An 11,091-nucleotide genomic window follows, 5' to 3' on the forward strand; every position below is an offset into this window, starting at 1 on the left:
AAGTTTTTAACAGTGACAGTAAGTAACCTTTGGAACAATTTACCAAGGGTCGTGGTGGATTCTCCATCATTGGCCATTTTTAAATGAAGATTGGATGTTTTTCTAAAAGATATGCACTAGGAATTATTTTGGGGGAATCTCTGTGCCCTGTGTAATACAAGAGGTCTAATCGATGATCATAAATGGTCTCTTCTGGCCTTGGAACCTATGAATCTATTAATTTCCCAGTGCCCAGGAGGAGATCTTGAGCTGGACAAATTTGTCCTGAAAGAGAGACTAAAAGAAACAGAAGTTTAATCATATCCAGTTTCAAGGTTAAGCAGTGTTTCAATGAAAGAACAGGAGGAACCGTGCTCCCGAGCAGAGCTCAGACTGGCTTTGCAGATGCTGAAAGTAAACTCCACATCCTGGATGTGCTTGCTCACTGGGAGCCTGTTCCTGCACACCTTACTCAGGTAAAAATCCTGTGGAATTGAGTGAACTGACACCTCCCTTCCATTGCTGTCATAAATATAAAGGAAAGGGTAAACCCCTTTAAAATCCCTCCTGGCCAGAGGAAAAATCCTCTCACCTGTAAAGGGTTAAGAAGCTAAAGGTAACCTCACTGGCACCTGACCAAAATGACCAATGAGGAGACAAGATACTTTCAAAAGCTGGGAGGAGGGAAAGAAACAAAGGGTCTGTGTCTGTCTGTATGCTGCTTTTGCCGGGGATAGACCAGGAATGGAGTCTTAGAACTTTAGTAAGTAATCTAGCTAGGTATGTGTTAGATTATGATTTCTTTAAATGGCTGAGAAAAGAACTGTGCTGAATAGAATGACTATTCCTGTCTGTGTGTCTTTTTTGTAACTTAAGGTTTTGTCTAGATAGATTCTCTATGTTTTGAATCTAATTACCCTGTAAGGTATCTACCATTCTATTTTACAGAGGTGATTTCTTTACTTCTATTAAAAGTCTTCTTGTAAGAAAACTGAATGCTTTTTCATTGTTCTCAGATCCAAGGGTTTGGGTCTGTGGTCACCTATGCAAATTGGTGAGGATTTTTACCAAACCTTCCCCAGGAAGTGGGGTGCAAGGGTTGGGAGGATTTTGGGGGGAAAGACGTGTCCAAATTACGTTTCCCAGTAAACCCAGTTAGAGTTTGGTGGTGGCAGTGGAGATCCAGGGACAAAGGATAAAATTAATTTGTACCTTGGGGAAGTTTTAACCTAAGCTGGTGAAAGTAAGCTTAGGAGGTTTTCATGCAGGTCCCCACATCTGTACCCTAGAGTTCAGAGTGGGGGAGGAATCTTGACAATTGCTACCACACCAATCGTGTGAAAAAGGAGTAAACTTGGAAAGACATAAACGTGACTTGCAGTTTTCTTGTAGCCGTGTTGGTCTCACAATACTAGATAGACAAGGGTGGATGAGGTAGTACCTTTTATTGGACCAACTTCTGTTGGTGAGAGAAACACAACTGACCTGAAGAAGAGCTCTGTGAAGTTCGAAAGCTTGTCTCTCTCACCAACAGAAGTTGGTCCCAATAAAAAGTATTACCTTGCTCGCCTTGTCTCTCATAAATGTGACTTGGAAAAAATATCCTTTCACTAAACCTTGGGCAGTAGCAATCCCTGTGCAGTGTAAGCAAGTATTATTGGAAATTGAGGCACAGACAAGTTACATGACTTGTGCAAGGTTAGGTAGGAAGTCATTTGGCAGAACCAGGAACAGAACATAAATATTCTGACACGTAGGCCTGACCACAAGAGCATCCTTCATCTCCTAATACTTGCAGATACAGTGGAGATGCAGGACTGGAATTTATACACCAAGAGCTTCTTTTCCAACAGAAAGTTTACTGATTGACAATTCATCTAATAACACATTACTTTATTTCTTAAATTATTTTTATTGATTTTCATAAAAATGAGAATGAAAAGTATAAGAAGATAAATGACTTACAGCTTCTGTGTTTCCAACTACTGCATGGTTCACTTCTGAGTTAGCAGCCAAAGAAAAAACAACTTATCACTTTAGAGAGCAATTACTATATATGAATTTGAAGAAACTGGGACCCCATTTCTAGATGCATATGGATGCTATGATAGGGTGTCCACCCCACACAGGCCCAGAGGGCTAGATCATGATGAGGGTACACCCAGAGTTACAGAGAGAGAGAGGGCATCAGAATGAGCAACTGATGAAAGGGGGCACCATACAGAGCAAAAGCTAATTCCCAGACCCAACCACGAGGAGGTACACCTGTGGTGAATGTGGCCCCTTTACAGTCAGATACAAATGGTGAGAGGGCTCAAAGAATGCCAAACCTCCATTCCACTTAACCCCTCTGCTTTTCCCTCCTGCCAGTCCCCTCCTCTCCATATTCGTGTATGTCTTCTCTTATTTTATTACCATTGCCTGCATCCTAACATGTCTATTGTAGTATTGTCTGTTCTTGCTGCTTTGACTAGCTGTAAAATTGCTTACTTCTATAATTCTACAGCAAATACTTAAAGGCACACAGCTTGACTGTGTAATATTGAGAAAACAGTAGCCCAAACCATACTCTCTGATGTGTGTACACAATTTGCACTGAGGACAAAGACAGTTGTGGGTAGAGCTACACAAATCTTCCCCATTATATTCAATACAGCATTTTGTGACTTTTTCATAAATGTTTTTTTTTTAAGGCCAGGATGGACAAAAGAATGACCACACTAGGTCAGACCAATGGGCCATCTAGCCCAGTATCCTGTCTTCTGACAGTGGCCAGTGCCAGATGCTTCAGAGGGAATGAACAGAACAGGGCAACTGACTGATACATTTCTAGTCTTCCCTTCTGTAGAACACAGACCATAGAATATCATCTAGCCTGTTACCCTTATAGTGAGTCCAATAACTTGTTCGACTAAAGCAACCTTCTAGAAAAGCATCCAGTCTTGATTAGAAGATCTCGAGAAGGTGAATCCACCACTTCCCTTGGTAGTTTGTTCCAGTAATTAATCATCCTCACTGTTAGGAACTCACACCCTATTACTAATTTAAATTTGCCTTGCTTTAACTTCCAGTCATTAGTTCTTTTTTTGCCTTTCTCTGCTAGATCGCCCGCTGCTGGTCCTGTTGGTTCAGATTGTGTACGAAGTGCAAGCTGTACATTTATAAATGAATTGCATTTGAGCTAACTCAAAAATCCGCATTTGTATTCATAGGTACTAGAACTCCAACATGCACCTTCACTGTTCACTTCAAACTCATACATTGTCTGTGGGTTTTAAATATGTTGCCAAAATAGTTGAATTTCTCATTCACTTACGGACAGTTTCAGGCTTGGAGATGAATAAATCAAACTCTAATAATGTTTTATAAGTATTTATTTGTTATGTATTGGTCACTTCAAGGAAAAAAAATCCTTGAGACTATTATATCTTTTCCAAATATTGCATAGGAAGTCAGTTAATTTCACTTTGAGGGGGTGGGAGTCAAAAAAAGGAAACACACAGTTAAACTCCCCCAAACAACCTGGACTCTGCTCCAGCCCACCGACCACCTTCCATCCTGTGTGATGGTCACATCTTGCTTGTACAATGGACAAAGTGGGTTTGATAAGGACTCTCAGAAGTTCACAGCCTGTGACTACAGGCACATTAAATCCACCAAAATCAACTTTGTGCGGAGCTGGCAGAATCTGAGGGATGTGGCTTTGGTTTTGTATGTATGTATCTAAGGCTTTGTCAATGCAAGGGTTTTTAGCTACTGGTGTTCTTCTCCTGATGTAGTTACACTAGGGGATAAAACACCAGTGTTGACAAGTCCTATTATACATAAGTATATGTGACTCTTCTGCTCCATACTGATGTGTCAAATACCTAATGTTTGGTCTGGCTGTCCTTGAGAGGATTGTCGTTCTAGATGTGTTAGCTACATGCTTGGTTTGTATATCTGTTTTTTTCACCTTAAATTGTATTATAAATTGCACTCAGGTGTGTTCTCTCTCTCCCTCCCCCTGGGGGGGGGGGGCGCGCAGCGGGAGCTGAAAAGCCATACCTGTCTTGCTGAAACCCTTGGGAAGATAGAACATTCATTTAATGAGTTACCTCGCAAGAGTTCTGAGTGCTGTGGAGGCAGCAGACTTAGCCCCTAATCAGAGTGAGCTTGACAACAACTGCTTCAGCCAATTAAGGAGCAACCCTAAGGGCTTTGGAAGAGAGTTCCATGCTGTCCTTAGCCAGGAAGAGAGCGGCTGTAATGCAGGGTCTTGAAGGTTCAAGGCAGGGAGGGAGGAGCAGGTATGAACAGTTACTCAGCAGCTGGAGAGGAATCTCTGGGAAAGCACATTTAAAAAAATTGAACACACTCCATATGCCGTGTAGACATATTTGTCCTAGTACTCATCTCCCCTGCTCCACTGAAAAAAGTCTCCTCACTGGGAAAGGCACTGCAATCCAAGTATGTGTTACTCCTGGGGAAATTCTGCTCCAAAAAATTAAAAATTCTGCATAAAAAAAATTCTGCACATAATATTTTAAAAATCTGCATATTTTATTTGTCAAAATAACAGAATATAGTCACACCAGTTTCAATTATTTTGATAATTTATTTGAAAATATGTGTCAGTAAGTATATCTGTAACAATACAGACAACAAAAAAAGATTCCCCCAGGAGTTAAAGAACCCCCTATGTCAACCCAGTTCTTTTTTCTCTGTTATGCTTTTGTCAGCCACCTCAGTTTGGGTGTATCACATGTGCCAGCTGGGCACATCTTGGGGGGGAAAACTCTGACCTCCGGTCTTTTAGTCTATACTCATTTTTTCGCCCTGCCCCTGTAGGGTTACCATATTTCAAGTTCCCCAAATAGAAGGGCACTGCTGGGGGGAGGGAAAGGGGGCGATCTTTTGGGTACAGTTGTGGGGGTGCTGAAGGGGTGTGTGTACTTGCAGGGGCTACTTAGGGGGTTGGAGCGGGTATTAGGAGGGTGTTGGAGGTGTGTGTGTACTGGGAGGGAATATTACAGGGTGCTGGAGGGGGATATTTTTGGGATGCTGGAGTGTGTACTGGAAGAGGGTATTTGGGTGGTGGTGGAAGGGGCTGTGTAGGTCCCCCGCCCGAACCAGATACCTGTGCCCACTTTCCCCCAGAGCTCAGCCACGGGGCAGACATCCGCACACCCTCCCCCCTGATGGCCCCCTGTCCAGACGACTACACCCCCAGCCCCGCAAAGCCCAGCCACAGGCTCCGCTTCATGCAGCTTCATTACTGTCCTGCTGGGCAGAGACGACTCATACCTGCTGATAGTGGGGGGTGGGGAGCAGAATTTAAAGGTTTGGCCACCCCTGGATCAGGTCAAGGCATGCTTCCCCCAACAATCTGCCCCTTACCCTCAGTCTTCCCTCCCAGAAAGCAGTGGCCTGTGGTGTGCAGCTCATTAATACATTATTCTGTGCAAACTCTGCATTGCACAGTGGCACAGAATTCCCCCAGGAGTAACAATGTGTACTTGACCATAGTGACTGAAGAAAAACATCACTTCCTCTGACCTACCTAAGTTTCTGATCACTGATTACCTACCTTACTACCAATTTTGGATCTTAATTTTACAAATTTCCCCATCAGCTTCTCTAGTCCAGTGTGAAATGCTGTGGATTTCCTTAGTGTCCCTGTATCATTTCCAATTGCTCAAGAATTGCTTTTAAAGAATCAGTCAAGACAATCATTTACCAAACAGTGGTTAATATGTGACTCAGTCTTGTGCATGTTGCTTGGTTTGATCGGGCTTGTTTATACTTCAGCCTTATATTGAGATTTGTGTGTGTGTGCGCCCGTCCAAATAAAAGAATACCTCAGTGTTTAACAAAATTGATTTGCCATTTTGTGAGTGAGAAAGTCAAAACAATGTTCAGCTCTGGATTTAATGGCAGCTTTTGCTCTCTCTGCCATAACTACGATAGAGCCAAGATCACCTGATATGTTTTTGGCATCAACAATCATGGGCACTGGAACAGGGGGGACTAGGGGGCAATGGCCCCATCACTTTTTACTGGCCGTAAGCGTGAGCAATGGGGGGGAGAGGGAGTGAGCGGGGGGGCTTTTGAGGGGAAGAGGCAGCATGGAAGTGGGGGGCCTCAGAGGGTAGGGGTGGCAAGGGGGGGCTCCCCACTTTTAGGGAGTTTCTGCCACTCCAGCATGGGATTCAATAACTCCTGGAGCAGCATAGAGCCATGGTTGATGTACTGAGGTTGATGCAGACAGGGCCGTCCCTACCCATACGCAAAGTACACAGCTGCGTAGGGCACCAATTTCCTGGTGCCCTGCGCAGTTGTGTGCTGCTCCAGCCCCTGCCCCGCTCTTCCCCCTGGCCCCCTCCCCTGCTCCGCCCCAGCCCCACCTCTTCCCACCCCTGCTCCGCCCCAGCCCTGCCCCCCTCCCCTGAGGACTGCAGCAGGGCCGGGCCTGCACTCACTGGCAGCGGGAAGTGCAGCAACCCAGCCCCAGCTGTGCCGCCGGTGAGTGCTGGGGGGCGCTTCCCCCCTGCCCCCCAAGCCAGCCCCACCTCCCCCCACCGAGGCCTGGGGCCCCACATGCTCAAATAAATTGGTTAGTCTCTAAGGTGCCACAAGTACTCCTTTTCTTTTTGCGAATACAGACTAACACGGCTGTTCCTCTGAAACATGCAGCTTTTTGTAAAAGCGGCAGGTCTGGAGCTCAGCACCAGATCGCTTGTTGACCTCCCCGGCCGCCTTGCATGCTTGTCACAGCTCCTTGGCTTTCACATGGCACTGCTGCTGATCCCTGTCATACCCCTGCTCCTTCATCCCCAGAGCAATCTGTTTATAGAGGTTGATGTTCCTACACCTGGTGCATAGCTGTGCCTGCACATCCTCTTCTCCCCAGAAGCCCAGCAGATCCAATATCTCCTGTCTGCTCCCTGAGTTGAACTGTGTGATTTATTCAGGAACACATCTTGAGAGCATAGCTGGCTCAACAGTGGAGAGCTGCTAGGTGTGCTCACCAAGCCAGGCAATCAGGAAAAGGAATTTCAAAAAGTCACAGGGCTTTGAAGTGGGGGGAGGGGGGCTTCCCATCTCTGTGACCCCTGGGCAGTGGAGGTCACAATGGTGACCAGAGAGGTCAGTGTGGGGCACTGTGGGACAGCTGCTGGATGTCGTCCTCGGCAGAGAACCCCACTACCACCCCCCCCAAAGCACTGTGGATACCTCCAAGCATAGGTGCTGACTCCATGGGTGCTCTGGGGCTGGAGCACCCATGGAAAAAAATAGTGGGTGCTCAGCACCTACTGGTAGCCCTGCAGATCAGCTCCTCCTGCTCCTTGCCAGCACATCCCGCCCATTGTGATCAGCTGTTCAGCGGTATGCAGGAGGCACAGGGAAGGGGAGGAGCAGGGGCAGAGCATGCTCAGGGAGGGGCTGGAATGGGGCAAGAAGAGGTGGAGCAGGGGCGGAGTGGGGAGAGAAGAGGCGGGTGGGGCCTTGGGGGGAAGGGGTGTAGTGAGGGTAGGGCCTGGGGTGGGGTTGGGGTCGGGGTCGAGCACTCCCCAGGAACTCACAAAGTCAGCACCTCGGCCTCTAAGGAGCCTGAGTCATAGGCCCCCCGCTGGAAACAGAGAGGAGGACAAGATGGTGGATAAGAAAGAGGAGGAGGTAGAATATGGGGGACAAGCAATCAGGGGATCCAGCTGGACAGCGAGCCAGGACCTGTTTTTGACTCTAACACAGTCCAGCCAGGGCTGCCCATCCAGCAAGGGCAAGCCCAGTGCAGGGGAAGGAACCTCGGGTAAGCGTGCGGATAAATCTTTCAGTTACAGGGACGGCCCCCCCAGGGTATCAGGACACATCTTTTGACTTTTCATTCATTTACTCGTGCTAGAAGAGGCAGTGGAACAACCAAGAGAAGCAGAGTTGTTCTCTGCTTTTCATTCCCCTCTTGAGTTAGGCAGGGGAGCCTATGCGGAGCAGTTTGTTTATGGACACACAGGGATGTCCCTTGAATCCTCCTGAGAGATCTTGATGAAACTTTCATGGAGGCACTCTGCAGTCCTCTGCCCACGGTTTCTAGGGAGGGCAGCTTTATTTCTTCTCCACAGTAGGACACATTCCCACACCACGCAGCCATAACTTCAGCAGGCTCTGTTGCAGTACACAGGCTAGCAGCATACAGGCACGAGATGCCAGCAGCAGCTGTGCTCTTTCTGCATTCAGGAGTGAGACATCAGCTAAAATCATCACCGCCTGTGGAGAACAGTGCTACTATTCAGTGTCATTACCCTATACTACTAGAATCATACAACTGAGCAATTCCCTTCTCATGTCCCCAGTCCCCGGGGGCTCATACTCAGTACTCACCATGGCTGGTGCTGTGACTGGTGCTGTGCACAAACAATCCCAAGCAGAAGTGAGAAGGTTGTGTTTAAAACTTATGGGGAGCAAGGGTAATGAGTTCAGCATTTTCAGTTTCTCATTCTGCAGTGAATATGCCAACAATGGTACCTGTGTGTGTGTTATCTTCAGCTGCTGCCATTGCAGCCTTCAGGGTCTCCCCCTCTACACCTGCTGAACACCGGAGCCATATAAGGAGGAGAAAAAAAGAGGACTTAGGATGACATGTTCCAGGACATCCTGCAAGCCACTGCTATTATTATGCCTGGATGATTCCATTGCAGTGTTGTGATTCAATCTACCTTATTAGCACTTCTGCAGTATAAGACACAAATGTGTAAAGAGATAACCACACTTTGGGCAAAATCCTGTTCTGCGTGACACAGATGTGCAGATAAGTTCATGGTGGATAGGTCCATCAATGGCTATTAGTCAGGATGCGCAGGGATGGTGTCCCCAGCCTCTGTTTGCCAGAAGCTGGGAATGAGCGACAGGGAATGGATTACTTGATGATGACCTGTTCTGTTCATTCCCTCTGGGGCACCTGGCATTGGCCACTGTCAGAACACAGGATACTGGTCTAGATGGTCTGACCCAGTATGGCTGTTCTTATGACATTGAATCAGGCCAAGGTGGCAGCTTGTTTACTGCTTCCACACCCCTGTTGCCAGGATGGATCTGCAAAGCTTCCACCGCTACCCCATACCCTAATGCTATCATAAGGGCAAGAGTTCCCTTTTATTTAAGGTTACTTCATAGATCTGGGGGAAAGGAGAGGAATGGGCACTAATGCAGAAATCCTCTTGGTAGCTGTTGTTTTTTAGAGTCTACCTTTTACAAACTTCAGTTAGGCAGAGTCAGGATTTCCTCATTACTTACTTTGTGCCAGGACTTGCCAGGGCTGAGCCCCAGCACCTCAAGACTTGGCAGCTCCTAGCCCCGGCACCTCTGGGCTTGCCGCATCAGTTATGAATGTAAAAAAATTGCTTGAGCCCCAGCACCTCTTTCATTACAAATTAAGCACTGGACAAGTGACAATATTTCAGGGTAGCTAACTGGCTAACTCTTATGCATAGACCAATCACATTTGTACATCTTAATAAGGCAGGAAAGGCTCTAATGCAATACGTTTGCCATAGCTGTAATATTTTTCTGTCTGTTCCACATTGGTATTGGAATCAGCTTCATATGCTAACACTGATACAACCAACCATAAAACTTCCACCCATGTGGGTTGTCCGAGCAACTGTTAAAAAATTTCTTTTTAAATATGATAAAAATAATATAAAATATACATGTGTACTCCAACTCCTCCACTGGGCACCATTATTTGAATCTGAATGAACTCAAACAAGAAACAACGTTCTTGTCTAATTCAAGCAAGGAATTCACATAAGTGGGATTTTTCATCAATATGTTCAATGAATGCAGGATGTTGCCACACATCCAGGGAACAGATGGACCCCCATTGACCCTTCTGAGAAAGAGCCTTCAAAAGCCCAAGGCCAGCTTTCCATGTCAGCAAACACAGAATTGCACTTTCAGTCATGTTTTAACACATGTGATTGTCTGTCTTAAAATTTCCTGATGACACAACTTCAGTAAAAAGGTCTGCTGAGTCTGCTGATGTAGCCTGGGAGGGAAAGCACGATATTTTAGTGGTTATTTTTCCCTCAGCGGGGCAATTACTACTTCAGGGTGTGCTGGCATCTTTTCTCTAGAAAAGAGAAACTGAGATGGCTAGGATTTCTTTGATGTCTGAAACTTTGGGAAGTCTATAAATACAGCTAAGATACCACCTGCCTGCTGTTGCTTGATGTCACAAAATTCCCCCCAAATACAAAAGGGGCCATGTCTTTCCATTACATTTAAATGGTGATGATCTACTGAAAAACAGTGGGAACAGTAATAGTGAGGATTCAGTGAAAGTGGATTGTTTTGGTTCATCAGCACCATACGTACCTTTCTATGATGACAGTAGTGATTATCAATAACAGTAACCATTGACTTGTGGTCTCTACTGTCTTGCTCCCAAATGCAGCTGTTAGGCTTTTCAGAAGACATCCACATCTTCTCATCCAAGTGTCTTGCCTGACATATCAGTCTCTTCAGTAGTTCAGCATTTAGGCCACATTGATCGTGGTTCTTCTCTGTGTGTGTGCCTTAATTGGTGGCACTTTGGCTCCTGGGTCAAGTTGTCCAGTTCATTCTGTCCTCCATGGAACAGGAAATCCCATGAAGGGGCTGGAGCTATCTCTGGAGAGGCCCTGGGTCTCTGCACCGATTCCAGGGACCCTACCTCTTCCTTCTACTAAGCCACTGCTCCTGAAATACTTCCTCAAGGAGAGGCTGCAGGTTCTACAATTTTCAGAATGGAGAGAGGTAAATAGTGGTGTCCCCCAGGGGTCTGTTCTGAGACCAGTCCTATTCAACATATTCATAAATGATCTGGAAAAAGGGGTAAACAGCGAGGTTGCAAAATTTGCAGATGATCCAAAATTACTAAAGATAGTTAAGTCCCAAGCAGACTGCAAAGAGCTACAAAAGGATCTCTCAAAACTGGGTGACTGGGCAACAAAACGGAAAATGAAATTTAATGTTGATAAATGCAAAGTAATGAACATTGGAAAGCATAATCCCAACTATACATATAAAACAATGGAGTCTAAATTAGCTGTTACCACTCAGGAAAGAGATCTTGGAGTCATTGTGGATAGT

This window comes from Lepidochelys kempii, chromosome 1 (assembly GCF_965140265.1).
Source record: "Lepidochelys kempii isolate rLepKem1 chromosome 1, rLepKem1.hap2, whole genome shotgun sequence".
NCBI classification, from domain to species: domain Eukaryota; kingdom Metazoa; phylum Chordata; order Testudines; family Cheloniidae; genus Lepidochelys; species Lepidochelys kempii.